At 34.8% G+C, this 15,601-nt stretch overlaps 1 protein-coding gene across 3 annotated transcripts in view; it reads left to right on the top strand.

Moving 5' to 3' along the window:
• The window catches only part of WASF1 (WAS protein family member 1), a 58,442-nt gene continuing 42,841 nt past the window's right edge, over window positions 1–15,601 (top strand). For 2 of the 3 annotated variants that reach the window (XM_015600049.2, XM_015600048.2), the window contains exon 1: window positions 7–158. The gene's annotated coding sequence lies outside the window, so the exon portion shown is untranslated. Of the gene's footprint in view, window positions 159–15,601 lie in introns of all 3 variants that reach the window. The other variant, XM_006926069.2, reaches the window with a different exon arrangement.

The following is a 15,601-nucleotide window of genomic DNA, read 5'->3' as shown; positions in this document are numbered from 1 at the left end:
CCCGTGGCCCGCAACCTCGGCCACTGCTCGGATCGGTTTCTGCTCGGGTGCCTGTCTTTCTTGGAGGCTCTAGGTGGAGTCCCGGGAGCTGAGGGGGACCGGCGGCTGCCGCCGAAGCATGAAGAAGGGGTAAAGCAAGAGCCCCCCAAGGTTTCACGGTGAGCACGAGTCTCTCAGGAACTGTTTTTTGGGGGGAGGGGGTTCTGGGGAGGAACTCTCCCTCACTGGCCAGAACGGAGAATGTGGTGTGTGTGGAGCTCTAGTCCCGCAAAGGTTACGGGGATGGGCGCGCCTCCCCCGCGACAGCCCCCACCCCCATTCGCCGGTTCCCGAGCTCCCGCCGCCCACCCGCCAGCCCGGCTGGGAGCCGAAGGAGAGGGCAGCCGGCGGGAGCGCTGGGGTCTGGGTTGCAGGGAGCGCCCCAAGGCTTCTCTAGGTGGGGAGAGACTGCCGGTCTCACCTGAGATGCCACCGCCTGAGCGCCCCTGCCCTGCACCCACTATCTGCCCTCGTGCGTCCTGGCTCTCGGAGAGGCTGCAGCACGGGTGGCGGAGAAGCCCTTGCACTACGTGCCGGGGGCTCTGTAAAGCAAGCTTAGGCGTTTGCGTGTTTGCGCCGCGCGTCTATGTCTAGAGACATCACTGTAAAGCGAGTGCGGGGATCCCTTTCTTCGCTTGAAGAGGAGGCGAAGCGGGGCGGTTGCCTCTGATGCCTGTTAATGGGGGATGCCTCCGGCAGAGTTAGGGAGCCGCTCACTCAGCTCCGATGTCGGCAGGACTCGCCCATTGTGCCACTCAGATAATTATTCAACTATGCAGCATCCATTGCACCTTTCCCATTTTTCTTTTCCCCTTGCTACAGCATGCCCCCTAGCTTCGGTACTCTGAAGCCTTTTGCACTTGCGGATGATGAACTGGAATAATGATGAAAAAAAAGCACATCTGACCTGAACGTTCACAACCTGTCCTATAGCCGATTAATTAACTAATCCCTGGCTAGACTAGGTACTTTAATACGACTTGGTCTAATCCTATCCATTTCTGTACAAGGCGTGCCTTGGATTATATTTTAATTTTTTCTTTGATCTTAGATTCACGTATTAGCTAAGTCTTATTTCTGTCCAGTAATTGATGTAATTGATTTATTGGTTATTCAACCCGTCTGATGTTCTTAAATTTAAGTTGTATGGTAGGTAACTTTCATTTTTCTAATTGTCAATAGATAGCACTATATCAAATATAAATGCAGTTTCAGTCTTTGAACTCTCAAGAACAGTTATTCTCATGCTATAAGTTTCTGTTAGGAAAAGTATTTTTATTTATGTCAATATTTAAATAAAGTACATGATATAAAATTTCTTAAGTTTTGAATAAGAAAAGTTTTGTATTTTTCAGTAACAGTATTTGATTGCGAATCATAGCCTTCTGTTGAATGAAAGGAAGCATTTAATATTTAAGATGAGGTTTTACCTACCGTAAAATTTAGACAAGTTTACCTAACTTGTCTAAATTTTATTTTTTATTCATTTCTTTTCTTTGCAATATCATGTATTTGTTACAGATTTTTTTCTTATTTTTCTAACTTTTGTCTTCAAGGATGTGTAAGCTCCAATTTTGCATGATTTACTGAAATATGAAATATTTTTTGAATACAGAAGAAACAACTGTTGGTTACTTGATTTTATGTTAAAAACTTTACATCTCGTTATTTTAAAATAAATGATTTATTACCAAGAATAAGTGTTTTCTTTTTGTTTTTGTAATCTTTTCCTCTTCAGCATTTCTTGTTTAAGCTTGTTGCCATACCCTCTTGATAAAACAGAATTGCACATAGTCATTGCAGAGGCAGTTGTTTTAAGGTACAGTAATTGTTTTATGGCACTTGGAAGTGGCGCACATATAATATAATTTGATGATGTAGGATCAGTTGCTTGGTTAGGAAATGACCTTGCAATTTACAAAATGGATACCTTTGTGCCTTGGTTTCCTTACATGTAAATGGAGATAAAATGCCCATTGATTCCACTTTGTAGTATGTGTAAATTCAGTAAAGATGTTTTCATAATGCTTTTAAAGAAAATTTAAATTTTTTAGCTAATGAATGATGACAGATATTTCAGTGTAAAATACAATGAAAAAATGTCATTGGGATTTTCTGTGGCATGTTAGAATGGCTGATTTACATTGACTTTTGCTTTGGAAAGGTATGGCTCTCAGTTGAATATTTCTCATCCATCATGAATTTTTAATAATTACAAATTTAATAGGTATTATACTTAATATCTATATGTACTCATAAATATAGGTATAGTTAATATTGATGAAAAAATTATATGACTTGGTAATAAGCAAGTAAAATTATTGAATTAAATTTTTGAAAAATAAAATCTCCAGAAAACATTAAGGCCTTTTTCATTGAAAAACTTGCAGTTGACACAACCCAAAATACATAGTTGTGATCATTTGTAAGGTATGATATGGAGCTATGTTATTAATCAGGTTTGTAAATAACCATATATTCAGAGATGGTATATGAATATTATATAATACTGTATTTAATTATACATTTTGCTTTTTTTCAGACTAGGTATCATTTCCAAGTACTTGATTTTCATTATCACAGTAGATAGTAGTTTTTGATTTCCTTATTGAAGGATTAACTCAGTTAATTTTCATAGCAAAAACTACTATTAAAATGTTGTTAGAACTTTTACTGAAACAGTGCTTTCGGTTAATTTGTGGGGACACTTCATATAGATGATAAGACTATTCAGTGTCCTTAAAATTACTATTTGTATAGTTTCTTTTTTGAGAATTTGATTATATTTTAAATGTTTTCTTAAACAATCAACTAAAATTCAGCAGTCATTACTTGGGTAAATACACTTACCTCAAGATTTTTCTAAGCTCCTTGATGACAGCAACTGACTTAATGCTTATTGTCATAAATCCAAAGTTGATAGCAGAGTGTTTAACAAATAGCAAGGGCTCAGTTTTGTTGTTGTTGTTGGACACATAAAATGAATGAGTTGTTGTTGGACACATAAAATGAATGAGTGAAGAATACCCATTTGTACTGAGTAGAAATTTAAAAACAGATTTATCAAACATAACTTTTAATCCATGAAACATATAACTTTATCTCAAAGAGGAAAAAAAAATTCTATTTGGAGGTTCTTTGCACTTTATTTACCTGTTCAGATATAATTCCTGTACCCACATGTTAGTTCAAAAAAACATGTGGATACAGGAATTATATCTGAACAGGTAAATAAAGTGCTAGCTATTATATAATATATAGATTGTAAACCTTTCATTTATGAAATGATAATTTTCTTTTTACCTGTTAAGCCTCCTTGCATGAAAATGTACATTGAAGGTTTAGATTTTTCCTAAATTAGATGAGTATAGAAATAATGTTTGATTCTTTTTGACTTACTTCGGTTTTCCAGTAAAATATTAATAAAAAGATGTATATAAATTGTATCTTGTGCCAAACGTGCCCAAATGCCTAATTTTAAATGACCCCTGAGGTGTGGAGCTTTTTATAAAATGAAACTTTTTCTGAAATGTGTTTTTAGTGATCACATTTAGTTTATAATTTTGAGTCTTTGTGTATTGTTAGCTCCTAACTTGGAATGGGATTTTTTTATACTTTAAAACTTGTAAAATGGTTTAGAACTTGGAACTTACTTTCTCAGAAACAATATGCTTAGTGGTTAGATTTGCAGGTAGCCTACCAAATTTAACCAATAATATACTTGAATTAAAGGCTTTGGCTAACTAATAATACTAGAAAAATTTAAAATTATATTAAAATTGGTATGTGTTATATTGAAAATATCTATAATACTGTGTACAGTAATACCTCTATGAGAAAATCGACTGATTCATAATCTACCTTGAAATGCTAGGAATACATTTCTTTTGTGTTAGACATGACATTATTAGGAACTTGCCCTCTGATACCCACCCATTGGACCTGGAGAGGAAGAGGATCTTAGTGTGTATGGCAGTCTTACAACATCTGGGGCACAGGTCAGAGAATGAGAGAAATCTGAAGGAGCTAGGATCTTCTATGTGATGTATGTAAATCATATAAGTCATTTTATCTCACAAGCAAGGGTTCGGTTTTCTCAGAACGTTGAAGTAGATGGCCTCTGTGATTCCTTTCACTGACATAAAATTCAGAGGCACTTAGAAGCACAGTATAACCCTTTTTTTCTGAGAGTTCATTTTCCCTTTCTAGTATTACTCTTTATATATTTCCTATCAGGGAATTTCTCCTTTCTGGATCTACCTCTGAAAAGATTATTGTCTTAATCTTCTCACATACCTATTCTTAGAAGCTAGACTTCTTAGGTTTTTAAAGGAGTGTTTTTATTAGGGTGGTTTTATTTATTTTTTTAAATTTTATTTTTATTTTTATTTTTTAACTCCCAGCACCACCAAGAAACAATTAAGATGATTTCGTTTTCCTATTTTGAATTACCAATAGCCTATAAGTAAAGTCAAGGTATATTTTATTTGGAGAAAGTTCAAATACAGTGAATTCTCCAGAGAATTATTTTTATAAGGAAAAATATTGGAACTGTGGTTGTGTAGCAGAGGTCTCCAACCTCTGGCCACAGATTGGTACCAGTCCGTGGCCTGTTAGGAACTGGGCCACACAGCAGGAGGTGAGCAAGCGAAGCTTCATCTATTTGCAGCCACTCCCTAGCGCTAGCATCACTGCCTCAGCTCTACCTCAGGTCATCAGGCATTAGATTCTCATAGGATCACTGATCCCTAGTTCCAAAAAGGTTGGGAACTGCTGGATTGTAGTGGGTGTATGAAGGTGGAGAGATGTAATGTGGCCTTGGGGTACAATTGTCAGATAATACATGGAGTATCTTGAGTTTTTATTTGCTAAGTCTGGCAGCCTTGCTTTCGAGTGCTGTAGAACTTTGGGCATGGTAGGAGTTTGGGTGTCTTAGGGTTGGAGGCAAAGTGAATATTTTTGGAATTGAATGGTTGAAAAGAACAGTGGAATAGAATACAGTAATCAAAATTTGAATTGTTCTAGGAATTTGGGATGTAGATTGCTTTAAAATAACACTCTAACAAAAATATGCTGTACACTGCCCCCTGGAGAAACAGAATGGCTTCCCATGTGACTGTACTGCTCCTGACTCAATAGTGGCACCAGTAATAATAATAGTACCATTTTTTGAGCACCTATTATATGCTAGGCACTGTACTAGGCATATGTGGTGAAATCCTCACAACAGCCCCTTGAGGAGATATAATTCTCATTTTTATGAGGTGGAAACTTAGCTTTAAGTTTAGACTGCTACAGAATCTTTCACAATACTAGCTAAAATTTAACTGCCTAGTCTCTTATGGTTATTCCTGACTCAAGCTTCCTTTAGATATAGGAGAAAAATGGAGTTTTTTGATTTACTTGTTAGGTAGCAAAACTGGAGATATGTGTTGGGAATTGGTTCCAGAGTTCAAGCCACGTGCAGAGTACTAAATTAGTGTACCATTAAAGGAGTTGAATGAAAATGGCTGTATCATATCCTTTTGATGAGAATTCAGTTATTTTGCCAGTAATTTACACAGTTAGGTTTACTGCATTGATTAGTAGAGAATCTAGTACTTTGCTTTAATATAAAGATGATCTCAAATCTTAACTGATTTGTTGCTGTTACTAGAAATAGAGAAGTTCAAAGAATGGGTAAGTTTTCTTTTTTGGGAGAGTGGGGAGTATTGATGATGATGAGTTTGATTTTGGAGATGTTGAATTTGGATTAATAAGAAATTGTGTTGCTGTCTGGCAGACTGATAGCACAGGACTAAATATTTACAGGAATGTTGGGGTTGTTTATATAAGTAATTATAGTGATAGTTCGAGATTCTGGAAATAGATTTATGAGAAGAGAGTATATAGAAAGAACTGGAATCCGTTGACTCCTGACTTAATATTTACAAAGTGAAATTTAAAGGGAAAACCAGAAGAGGATGTAGTAGATGTGATCAGAGAAGATATCTGTGTTGCATTCTGATATGTCTGTTCTGTTGGGACCGGGGGTAAGATCTTGTGGTTTGGAGCAGTGTTTTGAAGAAGAATGTGAAATGCTAGTGAGGTAGGCAGGGAAGCAAAGCCAAAAGTATATTGATGGTTTTGAAAATAGAGGAGAATTAAAGGATTCCAGAAACTTGGTAAAGACAAATACATTTTATAATACGGAATTGGATTGATAGGATAGAATATTAGGTCTGAAAAGGGATATTTCAGAGATGGAGTTCTTAGAGATGGAACTTTTATTTAAGAGTTTGTTCAGATACTTGATGTGCTTAGTAATGGAAGGGAAGGTGCTACTACTCAGTCTTCAGGACTGGAAGTACTGACAGGGGAGCCCTCAGAGATCGGGTGTGCTTTAGAAAGTCTTGTTCTAGTCTGTGCGTGTGTGTGTGTGTGTATGCTTCTAACACTTTGGGGTTGGCAGGCAGTACAAGCCACATCATTTGAGATAGGAATCTTGTAGGCATCAAAGAGGTCATGCATTACTAGTGAGTGCTTAATTATAAATGTATTCTGTCTTACTTGCAAAAATAAGTCTTTTTATTGTGATAGAGGCAGCCAACAACTGTACCTCATGTATAGATTAGTGTTAATATCATAAAAATAATTTTCATTGTCAGTCTAGTCATGGAAATAAATGGAATAAAGCATGTCTCTTAATGATGTGTATGTAAAGGACTCAGTTTCATTCATTAGCATTAAAAAGAAAATGTAAATTTCTTTTTTTGTAATGTTACACCAAGTACAGAAAGATGACTTTAATAACCTGTCATCAGTTGAACATGAATTTTAAAATATATTTCTTATAGTAGGGATGGATTTATGAGTTCTCCAACTAATTTTAAATTCATTAAATTTGCTGGTTAAAATAGTATTTTCTGTAATAATCTTATGGAGTCTTTTTTAGGGTAAAATGAGATAATTGCTATAAAAAGTGTTTTGAATCAGGTCTAGATTAATATAAGTTACTGTTATAGTCCCATGGGACCAGGACCATAGTTAAGGCTCTGATTTACATTTTAATGAAATATTCAGTGTGGTATTTAAATGTTTCTAATATAATAAATGAGTAGAATAAATATTTGTTTTGGTATTCATCAATTTAGCTTTATTATTTTTTATCTTTAAGTGACTCTCTCTACCAGGAATATTGAATTTAAACTAAAGAAAGATGGTGATGGTATATTGAAAATTTTCACTTTTTTTTCTTCTTAATTTTTTTTTATTCAAATTTGTTTTTCATCTGTAGCTGCCTCCCTGTAGATAACTGTGGAATTATCTACAGTTGACTTTATTTTAGGATGACAGTGAACCGTACAAGTTCTTTAAGTTACATATAGATGTATATCTCATTTTAAGAAAATTTAATATGAAATCACCAATGAAGTCAATAGGGGTAAAAATAAGAAAAAGGATCCAAGCACTAAGTCTTAGAGCACTCTAAGATTTAGAGGTACAGAAGACGAGAAGAAGCCAGGAATTTGGTCTTCTGAAAGCCAAATTAAGAAAGTGATTTCAAGGAGTGAACAACTGTGTCAGGTGCTGTTAAGAGGTTGAGAGAAGAAGCCTGAGAATTAACTACTGGATATAGCAGATAATGGACCTGGATGAGGTAGTTTGATATAGTGTTGGAAATGAAAGCCTGAATGAGACACATTTAAGTGAGAATTGGAAGAGAGGAATCAGAACTCATTTGAGGAATTTTGCCATAAAGGAGAGCAGAGAAATCAGGGTGTATGTTTGGTGGGAAGCGGGTGGTGGTAGTGTAGATAGAGTGGCTGAAGGGAGAAGTGGGACCAAGAGAGATTTGTTTTTGTTAATTTTTTTTTTAAATGAATGAAATTACAGCATGTGTGCTGATAATACAGTAGGGGGAAAAATGGTGATACAGAAGAAAGAGAATAATTAATCTCTATTGCTTAAATAGGGTTTGGAAACTGTTTTGGAACTTTGTCACTATGTGAAATGATTTCTGTGGCGAAATTTTTGATTTTGACATCAGCAAATTATAAATGCCTAGTAACCCAACTTATCTACTATTTTATAGTTGTAGATTATTTTTAGTAATGGGATGGGAGTTGTTAAAGCCAACACCAGTTTTCCATTGTGATAACTGCATTTATTTTCAGGTTAAGAATAGGATTGTAATATGTTGACACAAGACAGCAAGGCTCACTGATCTACCTGAGTTTGTATGAATTTGCACTATTTTAATCCATTAGTGTTTAAGACTTTTTGCTTACATATTACTAGAAATATTTTTTAAAAAACTACCCTCTTGCACATTGAAGTTGATGTCTAATATCACTAGCATAAATTTAGATCGTGTATTTTTGGTAATAGCTTATAGAAAAGAATTTTATAACATAGGAGTATTAAAATAAGTAGTTAATGCTTTTTGATTAAATGGACTTTTGAGAGCTTTATTGAGATATAATTGCCAAACAATAAATTGTACAATTGGATAAGTGTTGATTTATGGATGCATTCCTGAAACCATTGTCACAGTCAAGATAATGACCCCCCCCCCCGCCAATTCCTACTTTTTCTTTGTATTCCCTGTATCCTATGCTTCCTAATCCTTCCACCAACCGTAATCCCTATTTTAGGCAACCACTAATCTACTTTCTGTCACTATAGATTACTTTGCATTTTCTAGAACTTCGTATGGAATCATGTAGTATATATTCTTTTTTTGTTTGGCTTCTTTCACTCAGCATAATGATTTTAATTCACTTACGTTGTCAAAACCATCATTAGTTCATTTTATTGCTGAATACTGTTCCATTGTATGAATACTGTTCTAATGAATAACACATTATTCATTCACCTGTTGATGGCTTTTTGGGTTGTTTTCAGGTTTTGGCTATTAAATACAGCTGCTGTGAGCATTCACATGCATGTCATTTTTGGACATATGCTTTCATTTCTCCTGAGTAACTACCTAGAAGTAGAATGGCTGAGTCATACAGTAGGCATATATTTAACTTTATAGGAAAGTGCCAAAGTGTTTTTCAAAGTTACCATGTCATTTTACATTTCTACGAGCAAGATAGGAGTTCAGTTGCTCTACATCCTTGCCATTCTAATAGGTGTGTAGTGGTATCTCATTATGGTTTTAATTTCCATTTCACTAAAGACTAATGATTTTGATCACCTTTTCATATGCCATTTGTGTATTTTTGTTTGTGAAGCACCTGTTCAAATCTTTAGACATTATCTATTGGATTATTTGTTTTCTAATTGAATTTTAAAGATTCTTTATTCTGGATATATGTGCTTTATCATAACATATGATTTACAAATACTTTCTCACAATCTGGATTGTCTTTATTCCCTTAACAGTGTCTTTCAAAAAAACAGATGTTCTTAATTTTGTTAAATTCCAGTTTAATGATTTTTTTATGGATTGTGCTTTTGGTGTTATATCTAAGAAATTTTTGCCTAACCCAAGGTCACAAAGGTTTTCTATTTTCTTCTAGAAGTTTTATAGTTTTACTTTCTACATTTAAGTCTATGACCTATTTGTACATGACTTGAGGTAAGAATCAAAGTTTTTGTTTTTTAAAATATAGGTATCCAGTTGTAGCACTATTTAAAAAATATCCCTTCTCTATTCAATTGCCTTTTGCACTTAAGTCAAAAATCGATTGACCTTATATGTGTGGGCTTACTTCTGAACACTTTATTCTGTTCTGTTGACTGTTTTTCTGTCTTCACACTGATACCACACTACCTTGAATAATGTAGCTTTGTCAGTACTGAAGTCTGGTAGTATAAATTCTCCAATATTGTTTTTCTTTTTCAAAGAGCTATGTATTTATTCTTGAATAAGCTTTAGTAGTTGTATCTTTCAATTTTAATTTGACACAAATTGTTTATAATATTCCCTAACTATTCTTTTAATTTCTGTGGAATCTATAGTGAGACCGTTTCTTTCATTCCAGATGGTGTTAATTTGTATCTCTCCCTGACCTCCATTAGCCTGATTTATCAGTTTAATTGATTTTTTTCACTCCATTATTTTTTCTGTTTTCTATTCCATTGATTTCTGCTCTCATCTTTACTATATCCTATCTTTTGTTTACTTGAAGTTAATTTGTCCAAATTTCAGATTAGGGACTTAACATTATGTCACTTTGGGCTCCTCCTTATTTGGATTTTGGAGTCACATCCACCTGGATTCAAATCCCAGCCATGCTACTTATGCAGTGTGGGATTGCTTATACTTTTTGTGCCTTAATCTCATTTATAAAGTGTAACTCCTTTCACAGTTTTTTTTTTTTTGTGAGATGTAAAGCATTTAGAATAGTACCTGATACAATAAACACTACAATTGGTAGCTACTTTTATTAAAAATTATTTTGATAAAAATGTGGATTCTGCCTCTCTTGACTTAATTCAACTTCTCCGACCGCCCTAGTTAAAGTACTTATTACTTCTTTGGATTAGTCACTGATCTGCTATTCTTCTGCCTTTCCCAGTTTGAATCATGCCTCCTGTCAAGTTAATCTTCCAATGTAACATCAGTCATATCACATCATTTCTCTGTTCATACTTTCAGCACAAGTATGTCTGAAAATTACCTTTTGTACTAGGGTTCACCTGTCATAGTCCTTTGTATCTTTGAAAGCTCTCATCAGATACTATATTTCATGAAGTGTTTCCTAATATTTAGCCTAGTTGTGGTCTTTTCATTTATTATATTTCTACAATTATCCTGTGCTTTTCTTATATCATTGGCTTTATACTCTTTAGGGTTATACAGGTCCAAAATTTTTTTATCTATAGTTCTAAAGTCCAAAAGGAAGTTGCTTTTTTTTTTTTTTTAAATCATTTGGTGGCTCTGGTGGGCAGAATAATGCGCCCCCCCGCCCCCCGCCCAAAGACTTCCATTTCTTATTCCCTAGAACCTGTGAATATGTTACATTACTTGGCAAAAGGGACTTTGCAGAGGTGATTATATTAAGAATTTTGAGATGAGATTATCTTGGATTATCCAGATATGCTCAATGTAATCACAAAGGTCCTTGGAAAGGGTAGGGGGGCAAAAGAGTCAGAGAAGGTGTGAAGGCAGAAGCAGAGGTAGAAGTGATGGGATTGTTGGCTTTGAAGATGAAAGAAAGCCAGGAGCCTTCTAGACAGTATCTAGAGGTTTGCAGATAGCTGGAAAAGGATAAGAACAGATTCTTCCATAGATCCTCTAGAAAGAACCCAGCCTTGCAGACAATCTGGCTTTAGCCCAGTGAGACTTCTGACTTCCAAAACTGTAAAATAAATTTATATTATGTAAGCCAGTAAGTTTGTGGCAATTTGTTACAGCAACAGTTGGAAACCAATATAGTGAGAAAACCTGACCTGAACTGATGTGAGGCTATTTGTGGTCTTTATTTATGCCAGTAGGTGTAAATATACATTTCACTATAGAAATAATAATGTTTGATTATAGGGTGCTGACCTAGTTCTTGCTGAGTGGTTACTAAATATATATATATATATACTGTATTACCTTTCTAAAGTCTGAGAAATTCTAAATTCTGAAATATATTTGTCCCCAAGGGTTTCAAAAAAAAGGATTTGTAGACCTAGAGTCATTTACACTAAATAATGTCTCTTTTCCTCTAAAAGTTATGTTACATGAGGGCAGAAATTGAGATTTATTACTCATCTCAGTGTCTCCTAACTTAATGACTTATAGGTAATAGGTGTGAAAACATTGAATTGACCTTAAGTTTCTGTAAACATTCTGGAGAGTATAAAGTTGGGGAGACCTGGGAACTGCCCATATCATCTCAGATCCTAGTGAGGGAGATAAGACATATATTGGCTCATGATGAGACACTATAATGTAAATGACATATAAATATTAGAAGAACTGAAGTAATCTGAGAAAGTTCCCCTAAAGATGACTTTTTAGCTAATAACAATGACCACTGTTTGTATAGCACTTACTGCAGTAGGCTTAGTATACATTATTAAATCCCCACAAAAATTTTATGATAAAATAAATGGTCAGAGATTTTAAATAACTCTCAATCCCAAAGGTGAGTAGATGGAGATCGGGTTCATTCTTTGAGAAGAGAATGGTATGAACAGAAGTCTGTGATTGGGTAGAAGACACATAATATGTTTAGAGAATTAGATTCTCGAGAGTATATCTACATAATACTGTAGTCAATCTGAAATATAGTTATTTGTTGAATAAAGTGTTAACTGTTAGTCTCTGGTTGCTGGGGTTTGGAGTGGATTTTATTTTCATATGTTTTACTATTTTCCAAATGTTTTTCAAGAAACATATATTGATTATAAAACCAGCAGCAGTAAATGTTATTTCACAGTATTAAAAGACAAGTGTGTTGTTTCTGAATATAGTTGGGAAAACACTTCATTCGATGCTATTATTCAATGTAATATTTTAGAATTAGCTTCCTAAATTTAGTTCATTATACTAATTTACATACTGTTTACTTTACGTGACCTTAGAAATTCCCTTTAACTGTCTGCAAACAACCATTGTTAAAAAATCTGTTTCAACACAGTTACTGCCTTTATGCTAGAAACAGTGAAATTCTGTCTTTGGAACTACACTGTACTGTCTTTGGAAATTAGTGTATAAATTTCATTTCTGTATGTTTATTTCAACAACGTAGTTTTAACCTGAGAATTGTGTCTGTAGAGAAAAAGAAGAGGTGAGAAAACCCTATTGTGAAAAGTCACACTAGCAGTGATGTGATTATCCCTGTGTTTCCAGTAGCAAACTGCTAATCCTACCTACTCCAGGCATATAGGAATTAGATGTTATTTGTTGGACTAGTAATAATCTAAGGTGATGGTAACAGGTACTTATTTTTAGGTAACAAATTTTATTTTCATGTCAGGCATTGACCCTGGAAACATTTTTGTTTTCATTCCCTGTGGTAAATTTAGTTTCATCCATTCTTCTTTTACTATTCACTTTTGTTAGAGAATAAACCAATATGGTGCCATGCAAAAAGTAAATACTGATTACTTTGAAAATTATTTATTTAATACTTACTGTGTAGCAAGCCGTATGCTAAATATTAGGACAGTAATGAATGAAATTGTTCTTACTCTCATGGAATTTATAGCCTAATAGGAAATGTATAACAAATAGACAAGTAAATACATGCTTATAAATTGAAAACATACTATTCTGAAGGAAACAAATAGGACATTATAACAGGATAACAAGGGGATCTATTTAAGAGGAGATAAGAAAGGCCTTTCTGAGCCTTGAGAAATGAAAAGGAGCCAGTGATGCCAAGAGGAAACAGTGCATACAAAGGCTGTACCTTGGAAAAGAGCTTAGTGTGTCAGGAAAGAGGGTGGTGTGACTGGAGCAACAGAGAGAAGGCTCAAGGTAAGGATGGAAAGGTAAGCGGGGTCTTATAGGCTACAGTGAAGGGATTATATTTAGAATAGAGAAGCTATTGTGAAGGGCTCTAACCAGAAGAAAGTACTGTCATAGCTCCTCTAAAAATCAGGAATGGACACAAGCCAAACGAGTGTCAGTTATAGTCTGATCAAGAGATGATAGCGGTTTGATCCAAGGTAGTGTTAGTAGAGCTGGAGAATTGTGGATGGACTAGATATATATTTTCAAGAGAGGATCAACCAAATGGAACAAAAGATGTGGGTGACGAATGGAGGGAAGAGTTGAGAATTACTGACATGCTTCTGACTTCAGCAATTAAATGCATATTTGTGAATATCTGTTATAGGTGACTCAATTTATTGAACTTGGGGTATTCTCATCAGCTCTTGCAGGGTTTGAATGTAAAAAATTAAAATAGTAGATCTCAGAAATTTTAAGGAGAGCATCAATAATGGGAAAAACTTTTTAAGTTTATCAGAGAAGACTATATTGCTGTATCTTCAATATTTATTTCAGTGACTGGCATAGGCAATAGGCATTCAGTGGAAATTTGTTGAATCAGTTCTTCCCTTTGAAAAGTAAAGTTCCCAGAATCAAACTGAAACAAGATGTCTTATGTGCCATGTAAACTACTTCTTTTTTAAGTTGACCACAGGTGATTTGGTAAGCTATATAGACTGTGCCAAAGTAATCAAAACTTACATCTCAAATTATAAGATAAAATATTTATGTGATAATATTTAGAGGCTACTTTATGGGAATGTTGTAGGAACACTAGGATATTGCAGTCAATTTCTAGGCAATTTAGGGTGATATAGTGGAAAAAATGAACTAAGTATGACCAAGAAAACCTGATTTCCAATTTTGACTCTGCTCTGTATAAGTAATAACAGTATTTTGGACTAGTTTCTAGCCTTTCTAAACTTTAATTTCCCCACATGTAAAATAAGAGTAGCCTATCTCTCTTGAGGACTTTTTGTAATGATTTAATGTAATGATTAAATACATAAAAACATACACATCTACTTATAAATAGCATTTAGCAAATACCTAGCACTTAGTAAGAGTTATATTTCCCTGAGCATTAACACAATGTCTAATGTATAGATCTGTGGGAGATTGCAAAAATGACCACAATAAGCAGCTCTTTGACTCTTCCTCCATCCTTTAAGTCTAGGCTTGCCTTATGAGTTTAGCCAGTAAACTCAGTGAAAGTAATGTTTTGTGAGTTTGAGCCTGAGCCTTAAGAGATCTTGTGTGTTTCCACATGTAATCAAGTCTAGGCTAGCCAGATGATGAAAGATCGTTTAGAAGAGACAAGCCATCCCAGCTGAGCCATCTACCAGGTAGCTATCAACAGGCACATGAGTGAGTCTGGCCAAGATCCTCAGAACTGCCCAGCTGAGCCTAGCCTAAATTGCTGACTCAGAATTGGTTATTTTCAGCTGCTAATTTTTGACGTTTGTTATATGAAAAAAGCCAACTGATAAGATCAATGTATAATAGAATTTATTGTAACGCTATTGCCAGATACTCAAAAAATTTACATGTATTTCTCTTCTAATTCTTAAAAATAACTTAATGGTCACACGAGTAGTATGATTGAATTTAGGTCTCCTTGACCCAAAGTCTGTACTCTCCCCACTATGCCATGTTGCTTCTCAAATGAGGTTATTTAGAAATGTTTTATAAATGTTTAAAAACCATGATTTACTGTAGATGAAGTTAATATAGAATATTAGGTCTTTTCAGATTGTACAGATAAATGCTCCAGAGTAGGGAAGTAAGGAGACCAAGCAGATACAGCCTTGGGGTCCTAGTGCTTACAGGATAAGGGTTCATACCAGGTTGTTCAGGATGCAATAGCAGCTTTAGTGACCAGGTTTTCAGTGTTTGTATTGCATTTATATTACCTAATAAAGGAGTTTTGGTTTGTCAGTGTCTTCCATGGGATTGTCCATTGTGGCAGAATTTTGTGCCATGTCACTTTATAGGTGATAGGCCTTCCCTATCTTGTCATATGTGGCTGCTTTTAGATCAGATACCGATCCAGTAGTTATGATCAGATTAGCAGGTTTGATTTAATTGAAGGCAAAAATAGTACAACTCATTAATTTTACTTTATGCAAAAATAATTTC

The sequence above is a fragment of the Pteropus alecto genome, unplaced genomic scaffold (assembly GCF_000325575.1).
Source record: "Pteropus alecto unplaced genomic scaffold, ASM32557v1 scaffold79, whole genome shotgun sequence".
Taxonomy (NCBI): domain Eukaryota; kingdom Metazoa; phylum Chordata; class Mammalia; order Chiroptera; family Pteropodidae; genus Pteropus; species Pteropus alecto.
This window is presented reverse-complemented; position numbering and strand designations above follow the sequence as displayed.